Here is a 22,976-nt window from a genome sequence, read left to right as displayed (position 1 = left end):
TGTGTAAATCAAATGGGGATTTTCTGGCAATGGCTAAATATCTCAGACAAAGTAAATCCACATAGGACTGCTGGCAGCAACATTTGAAAGGAAGGAAAGGATGGAAAGGATGGTACCTGGACTTGGAAAAGGCTGGGAAAACACTAATGGACATGTATGAGGATTATGCTCCAGATGAAATATTTTCTCTCTCCTCTCCTCCACCCCTTCCTCTTGCCCTCTTTTTTGTCCTTCCTTCCTTCCTTCCTTCCTTCCTTCCTTCCTTCCTTCCTTCCTTCCTTCCTTCCTTCCTTCCTTCCTTCTTTCCCTCTCTCTTTTTCTCTCTCTGTCTCTGTAACCTTTTCCCATTTTTAAAATTCAAAATTGTTTTAAAGAAGAAAAGAAATTGACCAAGGAAGTGGGACATGGGCTATAAAGCAAGCAACACACTACCACTCAATTAATTTTCATTTACATTTCTACAAACTCTTTACCTATAACCTCTCAAAGCCATTTTTTCTGAGAAGTCTGTGAAGACACACGATGGCTCTCTGAGGTTGCTGTTTTATCCCTGTTTTAAACCTGCATAAAGACACACGAAGTTCAGGCTGTAGCCCACACATAAAAGTATCAGCATGGTGTTCCCCAATGGCTCCACTTTTTACCTAGTTTTCTGTGTGGTTAATTTAGGTTTAAATGCTAATCTAGCTGTGTAATGTGGATTTCATCATACTTTAGACAACAAAAAATCAGGTATTTAAGACAAATTTATTATTCATGCTCCCATTGTGGTAAAGAAAGAGAGACATGCTTTCAAAGGAATGATTCTACCATCTAAAGATGGGTATCAGGTATCTTTGTAGGGTAAATTGCCCCCAGGAGATAAAATAATTTACTTTAACTAGAGATGGAGCTTTAGACAACCAGCTTAGATTTGGGGTTCATATAAATATAATGGAGGCAGACATCATCCTAAAACTCATCAATGTCTTTATGATATCTCTCTCCTAAATTTGGAAATGAATCTCATAATTTTGGTCACTGATTTCTAGCATGCTGTGATCGCAATGCACAACTCTCTCTGCTTTCCTGGCAAAATGGGAAAAAAAAAATCCAAAAATCCAATGCCTTAGGAGCACTAGGAGTTCTATTTTATAAATACCAGAGTAGTTTTCAGATCAAATAGTGGCAGTAGGAAGACTGACTACAGAACACTATAGACCAGTGTGTTACAACCTGAATATGCATTAAGTGTATTACCACAGGTACTGACACCTCCATCTACCCAAAACTAGTTCTGGATAAAAGCCATGCAAGTTATTAAGCAGAAAAGTAACCGCTGAAATGCAAAGCTGCATAGGCCTGAGGGTAAATTCCACAATCTCACTTCTGTGAGATGACCATTTTTACCAAATTTCTGAGTCAATGAAATAAAAAAAATGTAAGCGCTGTTTCAGACATTGACTCAGCTGAATGCATCAAATATTATACATTATTTATTGCAGCTCTTGATTTGTGAAAGTGTATTGCTCAGACTGTTCTCTCTTCTTCTCTCTTCTCCATATTCTCTTTTCAATTTCTTCTACATATTTGAGACATTTAGACGAGAATTTAAATATCTTTTGTTTACATAGTATGTTTTATAATCCTAGAGTACTTCACAAATTTAAGAACAGAAAGCAGAAATTCTGAGCCAGATTGCAGCTGGCTTTTCTTACACATGCAAGGCCAGACCTTCCCCCCAGGCATCCCTCCTCCCAGTTGCAATCCATGCAATCTTCTGACTAAAAAGAATATTACACACAAATACCACCTGGACAAAGAAGTGGTCAGAAAGAGGAAATACTGTATGCTGCTTTATTTGACATCAAGTGAGAGTTTCCTGCACAGGGGAGTGTATAAACAATCCTCCTTGCTGTACGCTAGTATCATTTCCCTTGTAACCCACTCACAAAAATCTTCAAGGAGGTCCCATATGTATGTGTATGTGTATCTATACATGTAGATGTGTTTGCTTTCATCATTTAAAATTAAAAGAAATAATAAAATGCTAGAGAATTTTCCACAAGATCTGCTGTCAATAATGTGTAACAGTAACACACAGCAATTTAGGAAGACAATTTTCATTTGTTCTTTAAGCAATTGGGGGATTTTAGAGAGGTGAAACGTAATTACCTCTTACAAACTGGGCAACAATGCTTTCATTAATTTCATTTGAATATTATCTTTCATTACAACAGCTCTACAGACTTCTGCAGCTATGAATTTTGAATTACCCACTGAAAAGTGTAGTTTATAACCTTGTAAGATTAACCTTAACTGAAAAAAAATACATATTATTTTATGTTTATTGACTTGTAGGGGTTTGAGTCTAAGCAAATTAGTTCTATTGGCTGAGAAGTACTTTCAATGCTCATTAAAGGAACACCTACTAGTAGCAAAAATTCAAGCAGTTGTATGTGCATACAGTGTAACATTCATGTGGCTTCTCTGACAGGTTTTTTAGGTATTTCCTGTTGTTTATCCCTTTGAACTGCATGAACAGATATTTCTAAATTAATATATCAACTGAAAAAAAAAAAAAAAAACACAAAAAACCCAAAACCAATCAGTGAACAAACAGATTACTTGTGGAAATTAACTTTTTGAACCATTGAAGGAAATATTTGTTTCATTTGGGGATATGTATTTGTGGAGCTAGAGCTTTTCCATGCATGATGCTTAAGTTAGCTTTCAAGAAGGATAAATTGTCTTTTTTTTCATCTGCAAAACTAATCTGAAATGCATGTAGTCTCCAAAAGTAAATAGACTGCTCACACACAGTGCTACCACTGCTGAACTCGGAATTCTCTCTACTAAGAACACTGCTTTTCTTGGTGAGATTCAGAGGGGAAATGTCCATTTATGCCAGTAGGATTTACACGTCTAAAATGTTTGTTGACACTTACAAAATACAAACTTGCTGAAAACTAAACTCAGAGATGAGGTTCTCTGCCACAGGATTAAAGTAATGGGAGGAATCTGCATGGAAAGCAGATGACACATTTTGGGCTAGCTCTCTGTGAATTGTCCCTTCTGTGCTAAGGTGCTGTGTGGTCTCTGCTTCACTGCCTCACGCTGCAGCCATGCTACAAAGGCAAAGCTGAAAGCCAATATTCAAATGAGGCCTGAAACCGAAATACTATTTTTCTCCATTAGAGGGTGGTCCCTCCTCATCACGGTTCAGTTCCACTGGCAGCAGGAGAAGACCTGCAATGCAGTGAGCTGCGTCGGAGATGACACATGAATCAGGAGATGTCTGCGCCCTTCCTCCTCACGCCTTACGCTCCCTTTTGAATGTAGCTGTTAGAGAAAAGAAGTACGTGGGCACAGGCCAGTTCCAAGCCCACATGCAGTACCTGCTTTTATCCATATGTTATGTATGCACACAAACGAGGGCACCTGCACATACACGCATTTGTGCAATGTAAAGCAGCTTAAGAACAACTTTGCTATAGCATCCGTAGCTGAATTCGCCATTGCACAATTATTCTTCTGTCAATAACATCCACTTGATTTCAGACATGCTAATAAACTGTACACACTTTAAAAAACCCCACATGTGGCACAAATATATAAGTGTATGCAAATAATTTATTAGAAATAAAACCTTTACACTGAGGTGAACTCGTGATTAGGAATTTGAAAGCCAGAGATTACCAAAATGCTGCTTGCCAAACAAATCGTGCTGCACTCTCATGTCAGTCTGACCAATATAAAAAGCCTTTCACAACATGATTGCGTTCATTATTGTAATACCCTAATTCCATGCAGGCAACTCTATTCATTCACTTTGTTTTGAAGATTATATATACATGAAGTAGAATTCTGCAATGTCTTTTTTCTGCTCAAATTCAATAAGAAGAAAAAATTTTCAATAGAATTTCCTACTGTAAAGCATACTATGGAATAAGTATTGCAATGAAATATAAAAAAGAATTGCTGCTGGCATAATGAAACCACTTACACTTTGTATTTCATTAGCTTAATAGTAGTGAACTGTCTCATTCGCAGCATTGCCTATTACACATTGTAGATGACATACAAAACTCACAGAAAAGGGCTTTGAAGTTGCTGTTTCTTTTTTTCTTCTTTCTTTTTTTTTTTTTTTTAATGATAAAACCCCCCAGAATTGCCTTGAATAAAGGCCAAAATAGAGAAAGCTGATTGCCACAGGAAGTTTGGACATTGAGCACTCATGAAACCAGAGTGTTGCAAACAGATGAAGATGGAAGTGCAGGGTAACAATGCTTCTGTTTTAAATTGACATTGCTTCATTACAGCACTTCGAACTGGCAGAGGGTCTGCTCCCTCAGCACAGCATGAGCCTGTGAGCACATTGATTTCTACAAGAGTGATCTGCCATCAGAACCAGTGAAATAGTGAAATGCTTCATACTGCACACATATTTAAATATTCCTGACCAAGAACATAGTATTTGTCTCCTCCCAGAAACACACTTTGATTGCCAAGCAGTCAAACAGATCTGTTTTTTCTGAATGTTAGTTTTACTGCCTAGTCTACATCATCAGGCTGCACCAGATAGATTGTCCCCTATGAACACTTACATGAGGATTTTTCATAAGGCTGTCATAATCACCTTGCCTACAAACCAAGAAGCAAATGCCAAAGGTTTTGCTATGCTTAGAAACACCTATTCAGAAAAATACCAATGGAGAACAGACATTTCTTTTATCCCTCTCTATTATTCTCCTTCACTGTTATGCTAAAAGAGAGCATTTCATATGAAATATTTTCTAGATCCCTACCAACAAAAATAAACAAGAGACATATATTTGCCTCAGTAATTCTGTATGGCCAGATTTTGAGAACCAAAGCAATCTTTTCAGAATTGTTATTCAGCCTTCAGATTTCAAAGCTGCATGGCATATGGGCTTGCTATCCATCAGTTCACCCTGACTGTCTGAGCCTCAGACCCAACAAAACTGCACTTTAGAAACAGCAAATGAACATTTCCTTGCGGACAGTGTGGCAGAGTAGCAATAACTTGTGAAAAATGTAGATCTGCACAGTGCACACTACAAAACAATTTGTGTGGTAGAAGTGTAGAGCAGTCATTTTATTAGAATAAGGCCATTCTTATTCAGTGAAAGACTCAGACAGCTGTTGTATGAACAAAGCTCAATATTCCTCCATTTCTCATGCGAGCCTATTTTTCAAGTCCATAATGTCCCCAGTCCACCAAGTTACATTTAAAACTACCTGGAGAGCTTTTTCATGCAGAGCTTGTGTTACTCATTCTACATATGGTGTGAAGTTCACAGATGAGAAATGTGAGTGCCTAAAATAAATACTACATGAAACCTGAGAAGCGTGAGGGCCCTTGGGAGTTCAGCAAATGAAATGCCTATCAGTCTCTGACACAGCAGACGCTCCCTACAATTGGCAGCTTCATGCTTCATTATGCATGGATCAGATATATAGGTATGGCCCCAGGCAAACTCCCTGGTTTAAAGGAGAGGTGCATGCTGGGGAAAGGCAAATGTCATTTGCCTGTGAATTTGAAAGATGAGAGGAAAAGGGGAATAGAGTTGATTAACCAAATGTATGAGGGGTTTATTTTGTGCTATTTATCCTTATCCTTATCCATTTACCATTTAGAGTTTCCTCACTGAGAGTTGTTTCCAGCTTTGTATGCATTGCATCTTGATGTTTTGTGGATTTAACATTGTCTAAAAATGCAATTATTCTTGTCCATCCAGCTGAACAGGTCCAAAACAAATAACAGGCAGTCAGGTTTGTTACCTGCAGGAAGAAAAATAAAATAAAAATAAATTTTGCTAACTTTTTAAATCTTTGTAATATAACCTATGTTTACAGCACAAGGTCAGCAGACAGACCTGCTGAAATTGTGAAGATTCTGTTAAACATCATTAAAACATATCATGCTGCCTTAATGAATAAAAACTATTTTATAGACTCAGCTACTGCAGGATGTTAGTCATGGGTATTTCCTGCACAGGGGAAAAAAAAAAAACCACCTAGTAACAGATCAGTTTGCTTCACATACATGTAGTTCTAATTAGAAGAAACAGTGAAAATGGTAAATCCATCCTGATCCACAATTAAATGAGGTGTAAGAGAGAAGAGGGAAAGAATAAAGGAGAAACTCATTACTGACAAGCTCTTAAGAAAGAAAAAAAAACCTAAACTGTTTGTGGGAAAGAAAACTGTATTTCATCATTCCTGAGAAAATTATGACCCTGAGGGATCAACTGAGAAAAAGTGCTACTGAGTATTGGTGTGTCTTAATGAAAACCCTTCTTTCCTCCTGCAGCGTTTCCATTCTGAGATTTCAATCATGCTATGTTCTGTCAATTAAGCTTTAAAATATAATTGTAAAGCTTTTTTTCTACCATACCAGTAACAATCGTGTCAGATTTTCTCTGAGATCATTTATATACATGCATATATATACATACACACATTTATTTACATATGCTTTTATATAAGTATATATCTCTGTGTGTCTGTGCATCTTTTTCACTGCAAACATTCCATGGAAGAATGGCATGGAATTGTTTGGAGCCCAAAAACATAGATGAAAATAAAGCAAACCAAGTCTATAAAACTGAGTGACTTAAGAAGATAAGCCTTCAGCAGCTGTAACAAATAGAATGACAGAGAAAGAAAGAGAAAAAGAATGCCACTAATGTCTCTCAATGCTCTCTCCGTGTGTTCAGACAAGTTATGGCTAGGAATGTAAAACTTGAATTTAAAGAAACTGCATCTGGTGGAGATTAAAAAGGATAAAGAGGAGAAAATCGGTTTGATGTACACTTCAAAATGCTGCTCATAATATAGTTTGTTCTATTACTTGAAAAGAGAGTATCACTGTTCTTTTATGTCTACTTTTTAATCCTATGCTTTTAAAGTATCTTTTATTTGCTCCTATTTGAGGTGAATTGCTTCACTTCAAAACCTTAAATCTAGTTTGAGGATTTTGACTTTAGAGTGGCTTCCTTTGAATATTCTTCTGAAGTTATATTTTATTCTCCATTTTACCAGTTCTCAGGTTTTACTGGGTAGTTGTGACTACATGATCTTCCACAGCGAGGATCACCTGCAGGCTCAAGAATGCACATTTTATACTAAAGCTGCCAATGTGTTGTGTCAGGGTCAGGAGAGGTATTTTCTCAACTTTGCTGAATTGTAAACATGAATATTGACACACTGATTCATGTAAACACAAACCTCATTTTATTGCTGTTTTTCTATCCCACACCATGACTCTATCATTAGCTGCTGATGTAAAAAACAAACAAACAAACAAAAAACCTTAATTTTGGTCAGTTTTGGAGCTTGTTAGAATTTAAAAAATGAACTTCACTATCTAATTGTGAACCCACAAATCCCTCTGAAATCAATTAAAATATTTATGTATTGTAAACTACTTAGTCTTTTATTAACAAGATGATAGAAAGAACAAAAAATTTGAACTTCTACTAATACATCATTGAATGCAGACCATGAAACTAAATTCAAAGGGCAAGACACTAGGAGCAAAACATGACAATCCTAATGGGTTGCTTGAAAGACTTGAAACAAAAGCAAAAGCTCCCTTGGACTCAAAGGGACCTTGGATATGTTACAATTTTGCATAAAAAACTACAAGGAAATTAGGAGTTTTCCTTTCAGGACCTTGTGTTCAACTATTGTGGAAGGTCTTTGTGATAGTTTCATTATTTTTTATTGTGTGTTTTAGCATCACTTTGCTTGGTGAGATACTGACAGATGACCAATGTCTGTAGTTCAGAGACAGAAATAATAAATCGTCAAGAGAAACTATGAAGTCATGGAGGCATGACCATCTGAGACTTGGTGCTTCTCACCAGATTCATTTGTAAGTTCAAAATTCAAAATATATACTGTATTGGACAAAATTCTCATCTGCATTTAAGCAGAGGGATGCTTGTCTTTAAAATAGACATAAATTGAATCCAACCTAAAATCACTATACACTGCCAGAATTATATAAAGCATCCTCAGTGAAAAGGGAATTCAGGCTAGTAGAAGAAGTGATTTTTTTAAAGTTTTATATGTTATTTTCACTGAAAAAAAAAGAATTTAACTACCTTTAATTACTCAAACTCCTTTAGCATGCTTCAACTCAGAGGCATATATGTTAGTAGTGTACAAATTTCACTATCAAAGGAAAAAGCACAGATGTTTTGGGGTTTTAGAGGTACCTGATTCAGTTCAGTCAATCAGCTTTAGCAATCACTTAGTTAACAGTCAAGTGCAGAATAAATGAAATGGACTGGTGTTTTGAACAAAAAAAAATTTATATGCAGAAAAGGTACTCAGAGGTTCATATATTATATGATGGGAAAATAAAATGGCCATTTAATATTTAACATATTTTTTTTAAACAATAATATTTTTCCCAACTGGAAACATATATCAGTTTTCTGGATACTATTTTTTCTTTCATAACAGAGAGACCAACCACGATGTCATAAATTGGCACAACTGCAACAGGAGAAAGCACCAACCAACTGACATTTGCTTATGTCAGTACAACATACACAGCTGTCCATGCCATATACAACACAGCAGTTTTACAAATTTTAATGCAGATGACATTAAGACAATGAGAATTGATTTGTGGAAGAGTTCAAGACCTTTGTACTCCTAAGCTGCCACATCTAGTTCTGTTCTTTACAACTTTTAATATTCAAATATTAGACTTCTCCCTCTCATACAGGAAACCTGGCCACATCTCAGTTGTAGATACCTGCAAGACTCAGCCACCTGCATGAAAAGACAGTGTTCCACAAATAAAGAGCTCTTAGGCCTTATTGTGTCTCTCAGTAATGCTCAAGTTTGGTTAAAAAAAAATAAAAAACAACTCTCATCTTGATTAATTCTATGCAAGACTTCAGCAGAAAATGTTTGAATAGATTGCTCCATTTTGCAGAGAAATTTGAGGTTTCTCCCTGCTTTATGTCCTTTCTGCAAGCAATACCTCAGCTATTATATTCCTCCACTGTCCTCAGAAACCCTTTTTCTTTCTTTTTTCTGACTCATGCTTTTTTCCTTGAGGTTTAAAGTGTTGCTGGGTCAGACTAATGCATGTGACTGGCATTGTGAACTGAAATGAAGGATGGTTACATGCTAACAAGAGCACCCTTCTCACTCCATGTTTCACACACAGCAGCAGCAGCAAGTGATTAATGGAGTGACTGGAAGGGAGGTTTATGTGGATGGCTGAAATCATGCTGTGCTGCTGTCAGGATCCAGGGAGAGCAGCAGAAAAGCATCTACCTATATTTACATCTCCCTGTTCTGCCTCAAATATTTACAGTGTACCTCTTCCCTCAATTTAGCCCTATTTAATATTTTCACTCTCTCCTAATCCCACTTCTCCTTCAGGTATGTTTTTCTTCTATCTCTCTATAACCTTTAACCGTTGCTGTTGCTCCCCAGTGTGCGGATATATATGGTGAGGTTTGTCTATCAGCCCACAGCAAGCACTAACCAGGGAAAGCCCAGAGCTCTTAAATTGTGAATGTTCATGGCTCAGGTAGCAATACAAATTACTCTGTACAATTGCTTTAACTGCCCCAGTACTACTTAAGGAGAAGATGACTAGAAGGGGAAATGGGATCAACCAGGACAACTGGGCATATGGGGGAATACTTAGACAGGAAGGACATCATGATACTGAAGATACTTTCAGCTCAAAGACCAGTTGTTTTCCTCATTTAAAGGTGCAACTGGAACCACTAAAACCTGTCATCCATTATGAAGAACAAATCTAATTCTCTTTTTTAATCTTCTTCATATATAATTTGGGAAGCACGACTCATCTTGTCATGTAGCCATCATCCTCAAACATGCTGTCCCTGTCCTGTCCCCTTTGCTGTGAGCTCAGCTCAACAGCATTGCAATATCCACAAACACATACTCTGCTGCTCCAAGACTGGCGACCACAGCTCGACAGTTCCCGATTTGCAGATTCACCACCTTTCATAATTAAATCAGAAGCAGGTAAAATGAAGTTATCAATTTTCCTAATAAGTAGAGTGAACTTGCTTAGGAGTCTCTAACAGCTGGATTTCCTTTTAATGTTTTCTTGTGCAATACAAACTTCCCTCAAACTAGAAAAATAATTATTTCCATCCTTCAGTGTTAACAACCTGCATGACTTTCTGAAATGTCTAGTTTCACAGCGTGACTAGTACTTTACTGGGAATCTTGCAAAACACGCAAATTGCTGGTCACAGAACTGCTAAGGAAACCAGTCTTCAAAAAAGTTGTCCTTACCCCAGACTGGAAAAGATTTTAAGGAATACCATTAGAAGTGGGCTGTTATTACTGTCCTATTGCAAGTTGACAACCCTGCAAACTCAATAAAATTGGGAAAATTCCCTCAGGGTCTGCAATAATCTTCACTAATATCACTAATATTCTATATTCTATGTTCTTAATGTACAACATTTTGAGAGAAAATAAAATATTTTTTTACCAAGCTAAATAAAGAAAAGCCACTGTTTTGCAGAGATCTACATTCCAAGAATTTAAAACTTATAAATTGGGCACACATATTATATTATGTCAATGCCATTTCACTCACTGCAAAAGAGGCAGTAGCTACCCCTTCCTGTTCATAAGGTCCTTTCCCAGGTTTCATGTTACTTCTCTGATTATGTATGAAAATATTTTAGCTGTTAGTTTCAACCTTGTTCTAGTTGCATTGATGTATGATCCCAAATCAGCACAATTCAGCATGTTTTGAAAAAAGTGCCATTCAGTTAGACTGTGAGAGTGGAGTGAGATTAAAAGAGAATGGAAAAAATTATACCCTTTGTAATGAGGTGTTGTTTTTCTGCATAAATGACAAGGGTCTACCATGGCAGCTGACATCAGCAGAGATGTCAAACCTCTCTGATGAGCAAAACCCTGTACAGAATACAACTTGCACTTCTCATTTGCTAGCCTTGTTAAACCTCTCATCAGTGACACACACACTTTTGGTAATAAACTAACTTCTGCAGCCAAAGTTAAATCTCTGCCTCTAGAATGCAGTAAAATACTTTTCATTTCACCTAGTGTCAGCATGAATATTATTAATTTAATTTGCTTAGCTGCTGTGAGACGTGTTTAGGGAAATCTGCTTCCAGGTCCTTAGAAAGAGTTTTTGTCATTCCCCATGATATGACATTATAATATCTGGAGTTACACTGTATGTAACATTAGAAATGGACAAATAAACACTTACTCATTAGAACTCCAGAAGGATGCAGCTTTGTGGGGTAGTTTGGAGGCTGGTGCTCAAGAAATTGTTTCAGTGATCCTTAGTGCAAGAATGTTACTGCCTTAGAAAGCTTCACTGGGGTTTTCCCATGTATTGATGCTTCATCAATATAAGAAGGGTGAATAAATGGGCTGATGGAAAAGAGATAAATAAATGATATTTATTTACATACTGATCTTGCAGACATTTTTCATGTTTGCATGTGTAAAAGATTAATTCCCCAATCACCACCTCTAATATGATAGAAGGCTATCCATGGAAACAGCTAGTTCACTCTGGTAATGGACTCTCCTTGAGAAGGTATTGGCCAAAGTATTCCCTGTAGACAAGGGATTTTTTTTCCACACCATACATGATAAGTACTCTGAATCCTCTCCAAATCCAGTCTGGTTTGCAGAAACCACCTGCAGAGATCTCCTGACACTGTGTTAGTGCTGGCATGTCCTGGCCATGCCAAAAAGCCAGGCAAGTCCTATTACAGCACAAAGAGGTGGATAAGACACACGAAAGAAGAACCTTCCACTTTTAGCTTTCCAGCCCACCCAGGGCCTTTCAGGTATTTTTCCTGTCTTCCTATTAGTAACAATACAGGTTACTAACAGCTAAAAGACAAATAAACAAAAGATACTTGAAAAACCATACCTAGGACAAAACAAACAGTGCAGCCAGTATTAAGCTGTACTTGTGAGCAGAGCTGTTCTGAATTACTATTGAGTTTGCCACCAACTCCTTTCAGTTCCTCACTGAACAATGACAAATCTGACAATCTGGCTTAACTCTGAACCACATTAGGGGTCCTTCCTCATCTAAACACTGCCTTGGAACCAATATCAAAGACATTTGTGTTGCATTTCTTGCTTTCGGAGCTGAATTACTGGATTACACTGTGGTGGGAGTGTAGCAAATCACTTAACTGGAAACAGAAGAGAGAGGAATACCAGTCAATGAGTATGTCCCCAGCTTTAAACTGATACATTGCTCACAACATAGTGATGGCAAGCTCCTGGTAATCCAGAATCTCTGTTTCCTGTCCATAGGTTGCCTGAAAAATAAAGTCACTTAGCCAGAGCTAAGCTCTCTGGTCCTCTCCTAGCGTCCCCAGACTCTGCTTTTGCCTCTATGTAGTCTCTACACTAAATTTTTCATTTTTCTTTCAAAGATCTCCTTAATCATTACCTTGTCTTCCAAAACCTTTCCCATGCCAGACCTTCTATGCTTCACCTTATGGGTCCACTCTAAAATAACTACCATCCCAGGGACTTACACCTTTGCCAAAAGCACTGCACTCCTCCTTCAAATCTGCGGCATCCCATCTTCCTGTTCCAGCAACATGATTCCTGAGTTCATCAAGATCCTCACCATTATCCACAGACCTTCCAGGCCCTTTTTAGCCCACAGGTTTAACCCTTCTTCATTCCTATAGCATCATAAGGCTTGCTACAAATGCCCTTAAGGAGCACTTATGCTTGAAGCCCATTTCACTTGGTCAAGATGTTTCTTTCTTAGGAGTGCCACCTGCAAAAGCAGTCTGCAAAAGTAAAAGTCTGGCAGAATTAGTGATCTTGTGAAAACACAACCTTTTTAGGAATTAATCTTACACCTAAATATCAACAGAAAACAAAAGAGTTGGTGCAAAAGAACACAAAATTAGGGAAATGAAACTGGAAATGCTGTCAGGGCCAGCTCTATCTGCATTCCTCAGCACATGAAGGAATGTTGTTCTTAAGGAAAGAAGGAGGGTAGAATGATGGGCTTATCCAGAGATCTCTGCTGGGGATGGACCCATGCTGGAAGCCATGTTGGAAGGACTGTAGGAACAATGCCTGGAAGGCCCTGAACGATGGTAAGATTTCTATGAAAGATTTGAGGGCTCAGATTCAGAAGTGTTTACAATAAGACAGAGCACAGGCAGCTCCTGCAAACCAGCTGACTTGCAGCAACTCCTTCTCCCACAGCATTAGTCCCCTAATGAGCCTAAGTGCACACTTTGAGTACCACTTTTAGGTAAGAACTATTGCCAGACTTTTAATAAAAGAATTATTGCTTCAGCACTAGAAACTCTGTTAGTTTTACTATATTCTGGATGTAGTTAATATATTTCCTTCAAAGCTGGATGAAGGCAAGAAAGAATAATTTTGAAAGTTTCAGACAAATTCATGAATACTCTTCATCTACTGTGTGATAGCCTGATGTCATAAAGCAGTTATTGACCAGTCAGAGCACAACAGAGAGCACAGACTTACTGTTTCCTTGCACCACTGTAGTGGCACAAAATAGTCAGGACCTGACAGTTAATCTCACTCTTTAATCATGTTAACATTTCAGTTCATCTACACCAGTTCTGAATTTTTCAGTATTCACAGAACTGCACAATTTCACAACTAATTTGAAAACATTCACATGACACAGAGATGTCTGAGATGCCTGGCTTCAGATCACAAATAAGAGTGTTAAAGACTTTTCAAATATTCTCATTTGTGCACAATGATGAGATACACTTCACTATAACAAATAGCTAAATTGCAGTAATGCTTGAATGCTCTATAAAATGGAAAGACAAAAATAACAGCATTCTATATCTGTAAGTACTACTCAAACAGCTCTAAATTCTGTATAGCTCATACTGTGGTATTCAAGCTTTATGGGCTTCCAGAGAGATCTGCAGCTAGAATTATTGTTGATCTTTACAGTATGTCTCCTGACACTGAAATTGATGTGCACTCATATTTAATTTTAATGGCATTGAAGATGATACTTATGTTGCTGTAATAAGTATTGTCTTCAGGACTCACAGAGCTTAAGGCTGGATCAGAGCTCCCATTTAAGTATCAGTACTAATGCTGCTAATATTGATCCTATTAAACTGCACGTAAACTTCTTTAGACACTTAGAAGATACACATCTCTTCAGTAACACAGTTTCTTTGAACTGCTGTGTCCAGGACAACAGTAGTATCTGGGTTGCTCATGGAAGAAACTACATTTGTCCTTACTTCTTCTTCCTTTCTAGGAAATGATTGTAAATTATTTTTTCCTTAGAAAAGAACAGAAAAATGGGATCGTTTGGACTGAATCTTACAGTTCTAGATAACATCAGACACTTGCCAGACAGTTAGATAAACCTGTTTCAGACCCTATCAAGCCTTTTGAAATGTTTGATAACATTGTAGCATCTTAAAAAGTCCAGATTCAAACTAGATTTTACTATGGTCACAGCATCTGCAAATGGGAGATGACATTTCAGTAATGCTTCTCCTACAAATCTTTAGTTTATGGATTGCATGTCCCTTCAAGGACAACAATGTTCATTGCTTAAAGAGGAGAAATATGCAATGAAAATATGTTGTGACAAATTCTTTTGAAAGAAAAAGCAGCTCAACAACCTCAACATTTATTTAGGAAAGGACTGCATTACTAATACCCACAGGAACCTAGTGAAAGTCTCAGTCTTGCACAGGGTGAGATGTACCTCACCACGTTCCACTAAGTGTCAAAATGGCAATATCTTGTTTGGCTGTGAGACAGTGCCTTCAGACTGCCACTCCCTTCGAGTGCAGACCTCAGCGGGAGCCTGGACCTCTGTGTGTACAAATGACTGAGTTACTGGGTTGGAAAGGCCAGCTCTAGCTTCCTCCCCTTTTCATCTCATCTGTTTTGTGCCATTTTAGGTGTGCAATAAAATTGGTTGAATTAGGCATGGTCTCAGTGGTCCCACCAAAACTGTCAGATGAAGAGAAATAAGCAGACTGCTCTGCTGGCTGCATGGGCCACAGACAAACCAGTATCATGGGTGGGTCAGACTGTATTTACTGAGGTCCCAAATATTTTGTAATTACATATAGGATTGCAAAGTGTGCATGAACCCTTTTACACCTGCTGGGCCTGCTTTGTTTGTCTTCTCAAGCTTACAGGCTTCTGAAAGATCCAAATTCTGGTCCCTTCTTATTTATTTGAAAAGCATAGTGAAAAGAAAGAGGCTCTGAAAAACCTGATGACACTATAGTAACAAACTAAAGTCACAAAACTGCTAAGTACTTTTGTTCTCAATTGAGAAAATGTCAGTTACGCTTATGTCTGAAACCCCGGGTGACCAGAAAAATTAAAGGCATCTGTAGTGGCAGGCTGAAGTTTCTGACAAGATTATTTTCTGAATGTTTTGGAACATGATTAAAAATTCTCTGTACTTGCTATTCCCCATTTTTAGTTATTAGAAAGCAGTGATAATACTGAAATGCAAAAGATCATATTCAAAGAGTCTCATTACCTGTCAGCAGTGCTGTGTGGAACCTTTGGAGGAATGATGTAAGGGAATTGTAAATGTATGTCATACTGGGAATACTGAGACGACTGCCATCCTCTGCCTATGGGAAAGTATTTGAACATCATGTGTCAGCATCTTCTGTACCTTTTGAGGATACTGAACAAAACTGAACAAACAGCTAGTCTGGGCATTTCCAATTAGATGTGCAGCACAGATATATTCCATACAACAATATTTCATAGTAAACTGCACAGGTTATTTAGCAAAACTGCCTGGTACAGTTAACTGCTCAATACAGTCACAGAACTTAAAATAATTTGGTTGCAGTGTCTCAGATCTCAAACAAAGATGCTGGGACAAAACAATTAAGAATTTAAACCAGAGAAGACATTGATAACTAAAATGGAAAGGAGATGTATGAAAATCCTAACATGAGGTACAGCCATTTGAAGTCTGAGAAGTCTGAACTCCAAAACCAATTGCATTTCCCTCTTTTACTCGTAATTTCCCAAAATACCTCAGACGTACACATTTGCAGATGCTCAGAATTTGTTTTGTCCTGGAAAGGATGATCAGAAGGCATTTGGCACATCCTTAAGCTAGCTAGCTGTGAACCAGGATGTGTCTTTGCCCTTATTGCTTTTAAAAGTCCAAAGCAGCTCTGCAATCAGAATTTAGAAAATATATTTCTCTCAAACCTATATGATACACTAGGCTGTGATTACAGGTACAGTGGTATTTCAGCATGAATACATGCATTCCTGTCTGGATTTTGTCTGTTCTTTTCTTCCAATGTGGCCTAATAAAAAAGTGAGCATTATGAATTATACATTGTTCCCCTACTCTTACAAAATGGTTTGCAAAATGATCTTTTAGAACTACTGTTTTACAAGTTACTTTATTCCATGTTAATGCTACATCATCTGGCACAACAGATTAAGTGGTGTCCCGCCACCCAAACTTGGAAACGCCTGTTCTGGAAGAGCTTGGGTGGAACCACTGCCTTATCCTGCTTTCACCAGTCATAATTGCAGAGATCAACAAAATGACCCAGAAAGAAAAGCGATCTTCCCTGCAGCCCCCAGTCTGCTACCAAAACACTAGGAAAAGTTGATAGTTCTCCCATAGCTGAAGTTGTTCCTACCCACTAGCTGACAATGCCTGCACGTTGGTTATGTTTTATGTCACTTTCAGAGACACATAAATAATCCCGTAATCCAATCTCTAGGAGACAGACAACCCCACTGGAAGGTTCTGGTGCAAGCAGGCACCTACAAATCAAAATTTCAGAGTTCCCCCCAAGGTGCTCCTTGTGCTGTGAGAGTGTCCCCATACTACAGATCTAGCCCTAAACTTCTTTGCTTAGAAATGAGATATTTTCCAAATACTACCACTGACATAAATAACTCATAAAATTTATTGCATTGCTATTTTGAAAACTTGGGCACGACACTATTTGCATAACAATGTTATTTCTAGAATGGGTACTTTTTATGCTTAAGTAAATACCATTCTGAAAGAGTGCTTATGCATTACACAGGCAACAAGACATCTGTAGATGCCAATTTGTTCTAAGTTATCAGATCGAGGCACCAAAATTTTCTTGGACTGATTTGTTTTTGGAAAAAAATATAATCCTTTTCTTTAACATGTAGCAAGTGCATAAAATAAACTCTCATTAAAAAGACACATTTTTCCAAGTTTTCAGTTTTACTGCACTTCCATTCAAGTTGGAAGAAATCTGAAACAAACAGGGATAAAAGGTCCTTCCTGTAGGAGTAAATTTTGTTTATGCCATCTACCAAGCCTTTCTACTGTGCCAGAACAGTCTAGTGTAATCAGAACTGGCTGTTCTTTTAGCCTACTGGCTTTGTGCTTGCTCTGACATTCTGTTTTACTTTTGTGAAATGTCTGAAGATCTCCTAGCTAACAGGCTTGATTCTTTGGTCTGTATTTTCCTACTGATGGCTTTTTCTATCATTCCAAATTCTTCATTTATGTTTTGTTTAAGGCAAAGTTTTCCTTCCTAGAGCCCAGTAAGATGCAGTGAGAGAATGAAAGAAGTATCCTGAGAGGAGGTAAAAAATCTCTTGTCTGAAGGTACCCATCTCTGTAACTTAGAGTAGAAACTTATTAAAAATAGCTTAGACCTGACACCTAAATGTTTAATGTCTGAAACTTGGTGACATGTACCCTACATGTAATATCTCTACCACTGGTTACCAATTATTAACAGAATGAAAGTGAACATCATTTTTTACCCATCCTCATGTCATGGTTTAACCCCAGCCAGCAGCCAAGTACCACACAGGCATTCGCTCACTCCCCCACCAGCAGGATCCAGGGAGAGAATCAGAAAGGTAAAAGGTAGAAAACTTGTGGGTTGAGATAAAGACAGCTCAACAAAGAAAGCAAAAGCTGCACACATAAGCAAAGGAAAACAAGGAATGAATTCACTGCTTCCCAAGGACAGACAGGTGTTCAGCCATCTCCAGGAGAGAGGGGCCCCATCACAGAAAGGGTGACTTGGGAAGACAAACACCATTACTCTGAATGTCCCCCCCTTCCTCTTTTTTCTCCTCATTTTATGAACTGAGCATGATGTCACATGGTCTGGAATATTCCTTTCATCATTAGGGTCAACTGTCCCCACTGTTACTCCTCCCACCCTTCCTCACCAACATGGCAGAATGAAAAGCAGAAAAGGCCCTGGTCCAGTGTAGGCCCTGATCAGCAGTAACAAGAACATCTCTCTATTATCAATCCTGTGCTCAGCACAAATCCAAAACATAGCCCCATACCAGCCACTGTGATGAAAATTAATTCTACCCCAGCCAGAACTTAAGGACCCTAAATGTTGTATTCCTAAAATTCTCCTAGGTACTCTCAAGAAGATCAGACCAAATTGTGGAAATCTCTCAGAGTTGACGCAGTTCTCCCTACAACATCTTTGGATCCCTGGAACCATGTGATAGGTTGAACCAAATTCAAAACTCAAAGTTTCTCACATTTGAGATGCCCTTTTCCTCAACAGAAAGAAATAGGGATAGAAAAATAAGGAAATAAAAATCCTCTTTCAGTTAAAGAACACCAATAATACAAATATGCTTATGGAAACATCTAAGGCTGGAGAAGAGACCACAGGACTGCCCAGGGAAGCAGCTGTGACTTCTAACCATGGGAGCACAGGGAACCATTTAGAAAGGAAGACTTCTATTTCTGTTATTAAATAAAAAAACTCTGCAAGTATGAAAGGGGAAAAAAGACCTTGTAAGTAATGTAAATGATGTAAGTAACTTAAAACACAGTGAAGAAATTAGTTCCCTTTTGGCCCAGAAGTAAATACGTGAAAGAAAAAGCAAGTGAGTTTTGCACTATTACCAACTGATTAATAAATCTCACTCCTTGGAAACAAAGGTGAAGGAGTAAGTTCAGGAACTACTGATCTGCTACAATGACAGTCCCAAAAATTAGCCATTTCCTCCCACTTATGAGATCTCCAGCTAAAGCATTATCCCTGATTACAACAAGGGGGTGAGTAAAAAATGGAATTGAAATTGGATTTCGTTTTCTTCCTCAGCCTTCTCCAGAATCTGCTTGAGGAAATACACAAGACTGCCTATCTGTCTATGTGTGAAAACTGACAGGGTAAACAGGCTAATCAGCTCCAACCATGCCTTTTGCAATCAGAATCTCCTGAGGATTGCACACACTTTTTCCACACTGTTTCTTTTGAAATTAAGCACTCATATTACACAGAAAATCTGAATTGAATTAGTGACAACTCTGAGCAAACACCAATCCAACCAATTCAGGCAAGTCTGCTTGTCAGCTTTGTTTTTTAAATCTCTGCAATAACATATGTGCCCCTTGCAGCATTGCCTGGGGCTGCTCTCTTATGTTTCTTGGGCTCTTTGGAATAGTATGCCCACAACACATCACATTCAGGCAAGAAGTTGTTTAGCTCTAATTATTTTAATATCAGCATTCAAATCTTGACCTTTTTCTTTCCCAGATAGCAGAACCTCATAACTCACAAATACCATGGTACCTTGAAAGTATTTGTCATGAGAAGAAACTGTAAATCTTTACAACCAGGACTTTTACCTATAGGAGAACACTTGCCCAGAATGAGAGATGCAGGGAGCAGCAATATTTCCTTGCAGGGACTCCATCCCCACCAACTGGCGTCCTAACATGTGGCCACATCTTTCGCATGGCTGTGCCACACGTTGCTGAGGAACAAGCTTTGCAGGGCCATCACATACAAAGGGCAGTCCCCCTGAGAAGTTCCATTGAAATACTAGATTTATCAGGTTTAGTTAAATCATGGTCTCACAGAATTTGCCTTCTGTGCCAAAAGGTTTGAGGTGATTCTCCTGCAAATAAAACATGCCCGGGGAGACACTTATTTGTTTTTATTGAGTTTTCATGTCTCCATTCTGCATTCTTAGTTAAGGATGTTAAACATCATCCTATTAATGTTTAGGTGAATCCACATGAGAGCAAGAATGCCTCAGCTGTCTCCCAGAATCATGCTTCAAGGACCTGTGCTTCTGTCTGTGTACAAAATTGCGTCACATCCTGGACAATGCACTCCTGACCTTGAATGCTCCCATACAGAGACGTGCTGAAGTGCACACAGACTGAAAAAGGTCCACATCTGCTCTTCCAGTGTAGGGACGTCCAAGCTCATGGGCTTGAAGCTGTCTGCAAACATGTCAAGTCAATAGGGTTCAAGGCAAGTCACAGGGCTGCCTGTTCATCTTGCTGGCTTGGCCATAAGCATGTCTTGCCTGCCAATATAAACTTTGCTCCTTTGCTTCTCCATTCCTGATTAACTCAGGTCCCTTTTCAGGGAACTGGTACATGAAGATCCCCTTCAGAAGCAGCCAGGTTGTGCTGAGAGTCTGGGTAGTAACTGAAGCAGTAGACGAGGTATTCCGTGAGCGAGGGCTGCTGCAATGCCTGGCCATCTCTGAGACTACAGTTCTCAGCAACCAGCAGTGAGATTTTTAGTTTTTTAATTAAGTCAGGGACACATAAAATCAAGGTGTATCAAGAATTAGAGAGCTTTATTTCATCAGAGATTTTTCCTATCTTATAATTATAATAATTCTGGGTCATTATTAATACCTTAAATAGAATTTACTTTCAACAAGGTTTGACTATCTGTGTAATAACATTGGTTTTGACTGACTGCAGGCTGACAATGTTGTAGGGCCATTGCATGAGGTGGGAGGATATTTCTGCACTCTACTGTTCTAAAAAGCAGCTTTTGTATTTATTTACACTCTATAGTGTTATTTTACTTGTTTTGGTTGGAGTCATATATTAAATAAAATGGAACGATTTAATAAAGATGTATATATCTCATTATTACTCAAAAGTCAGAGTAAACAGAGATAAAGAAAACATGTCATCTTGCTAATGGCAAAATGTATCCTTTTCTTATTCACTTTTCTTCCACCAAAGAATCACAGCCCTCCACAGACAGTATCAATGAAAAGCTCTACAAACAACTTGCAGTAAAACAGTAAAAGCTACAGAGATGTCCTACCTGCTTTTATACATGTATCTTAGGGAACAAACTTGCAGCAAAATGACTTCAAGGCTAGCAATTTGTCAACATAGTTAGCAGGCATCCCATGAGGATTGTATGGGACATAACAGACACCCCTGCCACCAATTCTTCAGTGTCAGTCACAGTAGCAAAATGAAAACTGTAGAAGGCTTCCCTACTTGTACAGATTTCATCTGTTATAGGAATAGATCCCTTAGAAAAGAATTCAGAAAAGAGCAGAATTGAGTCATGCTGAAGAACTGCTTCTGTTAAGACTACATATGAGAAGCATTCTTCAGCCAAGATGCCACATATATTAAAATGGTTATACACAGGGGCTGGTGATAGGTGCCCATTTGTGAGAATGGGATAATGCATTACTTTCCCAAAAGTAGGCAGACTGCTTATTACATTTAACTTCCCGCCTGTGTCTTGTGGCAGTGCCAGAGACGAAGAAAATTGCCTGGGCTTGAGCCATATTGGAACAAGAAATGAGGTAAACAATGACATTAAAAAGTAATTCTCTGAAATGGCTTTTCTTTTTATTAAGTCATTTTAATATACTATTCTGCACATGTAAATTATGTGGTATAGTCATAAAAGGCTCTTGCCTTGAATTACTTATATTATTTGCTGGACTTTTCAGGCTGTTAGTATAACTGCCATATAGTCAAAGTTGCAAGCCACAGTCATTTAAGTAGATTGATAAATCTGTCAAGTAAAAGACCCTGAGGTTTGGAAGCTTCTCATGTAACCAGGTTAAGAGTACAGGATTTCCACACTATTAGAAAAATACATTCTAAAGTAAAATACATACAGTTAATTTGAATGAAGCATGAGCTGAAATCCAAGCAAGTCAAGAAAGGCCTCAGTAACTTTTAAGAAAGTGTATCCTTTGCAACATAAGAAGTGGGTCTGAAATATTTTGCCCCTGTCATACTACAAACACCAGCAGTCAGGAAGACTGCTGTAGGAGAGCTCTGGTGACTGCACTCACTGGTGCAAGAACTAGCTGATGGACCACATCCGAAAACTAGGAATCAAGAACCTAAATCTGAAATTGGACTTCTGGCACACAAGTTCAAAATGACACAGTTCTTGAAGACCTACCTGCACACCAGACTTTTTTACTTTAAATAGAGTGGGTTCATCTAATCAAGTGAAAATAATCAATATATTTACACCTTCTTATGACTGCATTCTCAACTCTCTGCTCCTGCCTAAACATAATTAGTAAACTCAGTAGAGAAATGTTACTGATAAGGGCTTTAAAGTAATCATTACAGTAGGTATTTTTGAAAATATACAATTGCTAATATGAGATCAAGAACCATCATATAATAAGCAACAGCTACTATTTCTTTTTAAAATGTTAGGCCAGGGTGCAAGGAGTATGTAGTGGCCTAGCTGTTTCTTTATTTCCCTCCTCAGAATGAATCAAGTCTATTATACTGCCTACCTCTGATGGAAAAAACTAAACACAGCTTTATCCACCTTTCTATGTTTCTTCCTGTTAAAACAGCTACCAGCAAGACTGGGGGGACCAAAGCACCAATGGCTTCACCAGTCTGATTGCTTGACTACTACCATCAATGAGAAATTATTGAAGCCATAGCTGAGAAAATGGGAGAAATTCTCTCTCAGCTTCCCCTTCCCAAGACCCTGGTGTAAAAGAAGTATTAGGGTGGCCTGAGACTCACTGAAGTAGTAGTGCATCTGGCAATTCAGCCTAACATTTGTAATTGGACTCATGACTCTTCATGCCTGAGAGCAACACACTTTGCCATTTGTGCAGTCATCTACTCTAGTCCAAAGGGGTAGATAAATCAACGGTCTGGAAAATCAGGCTTCATG

General features: G+C 38.2%; 1 long non-coding RNA gene across 1 annotated transcript in view; it reads right to left on the bottom strand.

The window, feature by feature from the left end:
* Positions 1–3,622: 3,622 nt before the first annotated feature.
* Positions 3,623–22,976, bottom strand: part of LOC108449311 — a 129,468-nt gene continuing 110,114 nt past the window's right edge. Inside the window, exons 5-6 of the long non-coding RNA XR_001865470.1 lie at positions 11,264–11,430; positions 3,623–5,784 (exon numbers count right to left, since the gene is read on the bottom strand). This is a non-coding gene — a long non-coding RNA (uncharacterized LOC108449311). The remainder of the gene's footprint in view (positions 5,785–11,263; positions 11,431–22,976) is intronic.

Source organism: Corvus brachyrhynchos, unplaced genomic scaffold, assembly GCF_000691975.1.
Source record: "Corvus brachyrhynchos isolate BGI_N302 unplaced genomic scaffold, ASM69197v1 scaffold116, whole genome shotgun sequence".
Taxonomy (NCBI): Eukaryota; Metazoa; Chordata; class Aves; order Passeriformes; family Corvidae; genus Corvus; species Corvus brachyrhynchos.
Note: the sequence above shows the minus strand (reverse complement) of the source record. Positions and strands in the feature narration are given on the sequence as shown.